The sequence below is a fragment of the Anneissia japonica genome, unplaced genomic scaffold (genome assembly GCF_011630105.1).
Source record: "Anneissia japonica isolate Jap-2015-1 unplaced genomic scaffold, ASM1163010v1 scaffold288073_len612986_cov165, whole genome shotgun sequence".
In the NCBI taxonomy this organism is placed as follows: domain Eukaryota; kingdom Metazoa; phylum Echinodermata; class Crinoidea; order Comatulida; family Comatulidae; genus Anneissia; species Anneissia japonica.
In genome coordinates this window covers 422384-427087 of record NW_022731366.1, presented here as the reverse complement: position 1 = coordinate 427087, position 4704 = coordinate 422384, and positions in this window count along the sequence as shown.

Below are 4704 nucleotides of genomic sequence, written 5' to 3'. Positions count from 1 at the left end.
GATAAGATCAGAGTGCAGTATTTTAAATGCCACTAAGGGGAGAATGGAATGAATTTAGAATGACAAAGATAAATTAACATGAAAAAGCTGTTTGTTCAGTGAGGGCTGCTCCCACTGAATATGCAAGGTTTGTACTGTGTGGCTTCTGCTTTTTAAGGTTTCTCCATATGTTTATACATTTGCATAGAGGTTTATATTTATATACTGTTATGTATTTTACATTGTTTATTACCTGTAAGTGGCGATTCTTCGCTGTTGGAAAACTAAATAAAAATAAAACAATTTGGAGTTATGATATTTCTATTGATGACTGTACATATTAATTTATGCCAGGACCGTCCTTCCACCAGACTTTCTTCTGATACATTTATGTTATCTGTTCCTCGATGTAAATCAAAATCCCATAAATCTAAAATTTTCAGCAAATTATGCCCATCTGGAATAACCTTCCTTTAGTAGGGGGTGGGGGATTTAGGGGGACTGTGCCTGGTCCCCATTTTGAAAATTAAAATATAAAAAAAAAAAGAAAAAGAAATTATTGATCGCCCAAAATACAAGATACAAGATAACTTTATTGTCCGAATGAAAATTACATTTGGATGTTACATCGCATGCAAAATGCATCAGGGCTTATTTTTTGATGTATAGAAAACAAAAATTTCATTGTCGCATGATTGACCCCCTAGAGTAGTGTTGTCTCTCGGTCACCCCTGCTTTCGGACGTCTCTGGATCGGCCCCTATTAGCTAATTGATTAGATTCTTCTTTTTAACTTTCAAAAAACAAAATGTTTGAATTGTATAATGCTAAATTGAAATCAAATTTTCTTCCTAAGAATACTTGCACATGGATATTGTTTTGTCACTGCATTGCAGTTGTTAAATGCTGAAATTTTTCTAATTAATTTTTTTTTTTTTCAAATTACACAAATCTTTAAGTTTTATTTATTTTGGGTTGTAATTTTACTATTTTAAATGTTATTTTTAGGTGTGAATTTTTAAAATAATATATTTTTTTATGTATCTGTTGTAATCCATGTAAATATTTAAATGAACAAATAATTCAATTCTTTTGAATTTTATTGTAAATAATTATTAATTTCAATAATTTTGATTGAAATATTAATTTAAGCTATAGTAATAATTAGTAAACAATCTTATTTAATTGTATTTCAATTTAATTTGTAAAAATAATTTGAATAATGTAGGTTTTATTTCGTTTTTTCCTTTTTATTCTATTGCAACTTTGTTATATTTATATTTTTATAAAGGTGACAGCTTATTGCAAAAATCAGCAACAAAATGTCAATGCCATAACTAAATGAATGAATTCCTCCATGAATTAATAAAGTGCAGGAAACATTGAGCAAATTATATAATGCAATATGTTAAAAAATGACTATAGGCTTATTGTATTTATTTATATGAGTTGACTAGTATTGTGAAATACATGTAAAAATGATGCGAGCTTTATTAAATAAAACGTGTTATGAATACAGTACAGTATGCTTATTTCTCCGTGAATAAATAATCATAAACACATTATATAATTCAATATGTATAACAATGACTATAGGCGTATTGTATTTATTTATACGAGTTGACGAGTATTGTGAAATACATATAAAAATTATGTAGGCCTAATTAAACATGTGTTATGAATACACAGGGTGCAATATAATGTGCATTATTTCAACAAACCTATTAATTGCCTTTTGATTTAGACCTACAAGTGTATACGTTAGAGTTTCGATTAACAGACTGCTGGATTCTGACCTTATGGTACCCAAGGATCATGAAAATATCGATTATGTTTGATTTAAATTTGTACAGCATAATTTTCTTAGCGTTTAAAATTTTTAATTTTCCCATATGCGCACACATTGGCCTGATTAAGTATCATCCGATTTAAAATTATTTAGGCTTAAAAAGGGTCCAAGTAGCGTTTGTCAACCTTCAGAGTATGTTGTGATCCGCAGGTCCCAATTGAACACAAATCCGAAAATGGTCGGGTCAAAAAATCATGCCAAAAAAAAATCGTGAGCTAGGCCTATACACTTTAAATTTGTCAACTTTTCACCAAGTAGTTTTCGTGCTGATTCTGACCTTACAGTGGTACGTAAGGATCATGCAAATATCAATTGTTTGAATTTACCTTGTACAGCATTATTTTCTTGGCGTTTAAAAGTTTTAATTTTCCCAGATTCGGACACGTCGTTGGGCTTCTCTTATAGATGGTGATAGTTACATTTAGTGGTACGGTTTTCAGAACTGAATGCGTTTTATTATCTGACTTGGGGGTGGGGGCACAAACATTACTAAATAAAATTATGTTATACTTCATTAGTTGACCACACAAATGATCTGTTTTTATCTTACTCCAGTTATTACTCTTTGGTTCAATATGTTTTAAATTGAAAGCTAATCTTAAGCTTAAATAATAATAAATTGTCATACTGTACTCAATTGGGCCCATGTGTCCGAATTTGGTAAAATTTAAACTTCTAAACACTATACGCTTGTATTTACATTTTTCTCCTTCGAGTTGAAACACAGTGAAATTAGAGAATGGAATTTAACTGAGACTAAAAAGGTTAACATGGTATCCAAGAAGCATGAATACCGATTACTGGTATCAAAGAACACAAAACCTCCGTACAATTATAGGAGGGTCGAAAAATCGCCCAATTTTGACAAAAACCATAAGCTGTGTGTTTTGCCAAATTGTCTTTTTGTACCTGGTCGTTTATTATTTGAAAAATAATACTTTGGGAGCCTTTGAAGCGAGAATTCTCGGTAGTATGGGAGGTAGAGCTGTTGGCTCAGTATCCTTTTATAGTCATTTGTAAACACAGTATTTACATTATAATAACATTGTAAGGGTCGGCTCAGAGTAGAAAATGTAGTAGTAAACTGTAAATAATATATTATATAGATACAGTAAATATAACGCAGGTAAAATTATCCCCCTACAAGTCACCTCCGGTATCTCTAATTTATTTATAAAATAATAATTTATATATTAAAAAGTGACTAAGCTACATAGTAAAAACTACCCCACCCGAACACCGTCCAAGTATTTATGAGTGAACTTTCTATTGTTTTTCTCTGTTTATAATGTAATATATGTCTACTCAAATCATTAAGAAGTGCACTTCCTCAAAAAAGGTTTGAAGTCGAATAAAATCAGTGTCGGCGCCACCAGCGGAGGTGAGGGATAGTAGATGATCTGGGGAAACGGGAACTTAGACTTCCATCGAAAAATTTCGTTGATGATGGTTATGACCAACAGAACAACACGATACATTAACTTGTGGCTGTGTTCATTCCCTATTTACAACATGAAAAATCAGTTTATTAGTGCAGGGGCTTATGTATTTTTGTTTGCATGGTTTAAACTACCCCAGCCGAAGACCGTCCCAGTATTTATGAGTGAACTTTCTATTGTTTTTCTCTGTTTATAATGTAATATATGTCTACTCAAATCATTAAGAAGTGCACTTCCTCAAAAAAGGTTTGAAGTCGAATAAAATCAGTGTCGGCGCCACCAGCGGAGGTGAGGGATAGTAGATGATCTGGGGAAACGGGAACTTAGACTTCCATCGAAAAATTTCGTAGCGAACACTACTTTTACAGTCCCAGGGTGAAATTTCCTGCCATGGATTGTCGAGAAATTTGGATCTTCATATCGGGAAATCTATGGCGCCGTCACTGCATTACGTCCGATTGGGGCAGTGGTGGGGGGGGGGGGTCTGGTGGTGAGGTTTCGTTGGATCTACGCCATATTGCCGAAATCCAGTTTGCTGAATCCCAGATTGCCTAGTTCACTTTGCCGAAATTCCATTTGCCGAAACCTAGTTTGCCGAAAGTCAGTCAAAAGCGGTGTACTTGTACACCCGAATCAAGGGGCTGACTAGAGCCTCTATATCAGGGTCACGGCATACAAAAAATCCATGTGTTCGCGTTGGAAGTTTTTCAGGGGTTTTATATACCACATTATTAGAAATTGACAATCAAAATAACGTTATATGGATACGCCCTGAGGCGTTTATTGTTGGGAATTGTTTTTTTTAGATGGGGGGGGGGGGAGTTTATTCGACGGAGGTGTTTATGGGAGGCAAGCATTAATTTTTTTGTGTAAATGGATACGTACTGTCTCAAACGCCCTTTACTTCCACTGTTATTAAATTGTAATTCTACTGGAGTAAAACATTAATAGAAAGTGTTGGAAATGATGTTTCCATTACATCTGTTTACAATATCAAGGGCGAGTTTATTCGAGGAAATATATACGCCACGGCATTTATTGAGGCGTTTATTCAAAATGAGGCTTTAGAAGGGGCGTTTATTCAAAGCCGAGCGTTTACACGGGTACAAATACGGGAATGTAAATATGGCTCTGCCCTGATCCACCCATCATGTTTTCAAAAGCACAGTATGCTGTATTTTGTACGATGGTGACGGCAAATGATTCGGCATCTGGGTTTCGGCAAACTGGGATGTCATGATTTCGGTGAACTGGATACGGCAAACTGGGTTTCGGCATAGAGCCCATTAATTTGGCAATCATGGGTTTCGGCAAACTGGATTTTGACAAACTAGTCGGTTACCGTTTCGGCCCCAGTGCTAGACCAATTCGAGGATGGACGCTAATAGGGGTCAGCGCTGAACTAATAATTTCTAGGTTTAGCCTGGTAGGGCACTAC